This window comes from Acyrthosiphon pisum, chromosome X, assembly GCF_005508785.2.
Source record: "Acyrthosiphon pisum isolate AL4f chromosome X, pea_aphid_22Mar2018_4r6ur, whole genome shotgun sequence".
NCBI classification, from domain to species: Eukaryota; Metazoa; Arthropoda; class Insecta; order Hemiptera; family Aphididae; genus Acyrthosiphon; species Acyrthosiphon pisum.
In genome coordinates this window covers 26878410-26878935 of record NC_042493.1, presented here as the reverse complement: position 1 = coordinate 26878935, position 526 = coordinate 26878410, and positions in this window count along the sequence as shown.

The following is a 526-nucleotide window of genomic DNA, read 5'->3' as shown; positions in this document are numbered from 1 at the left end:
GAGTTGACTCCTCCTTCTAACAAATGGCACAATAAAAAATGTGTCAATGTTGAGTTGCATGATTTAGTTAGTAAACACATTAAAAGCTTCAACCCAACTATTTCTCACTACCGCAGAGAGCATGCCCCCAATGTACGGTATCTGCCTAGTGATGTAAACATAACATCAATGCATAGAGATTTCAATGAAAAAAATCCAGATAGTCATGTTTCATATGATTTCTATAGATTGAAAATTAAAGAAAAACACATTTCATTTGCTATTCTTATTTCTTGGTCATGAAGAGTGTGAGTCTTGTGAGTCTTTCAAGTTGCATGACCATAATAAAGAAAATATGAACTCTGAATGTGACATTTGTGTTACAAAAATTGAGCACAGTTATCGTTACAAAAACGCAAGAGAATTGTATAAAGAACACAGCGATAAATCATCAAAACAAAAAACTGAATACTCTACAACTGCATATTATTCAACCGCATATTATTCAGCAGATTTGCAAAAGGTAATAATGTTACCAAGAGTAGAC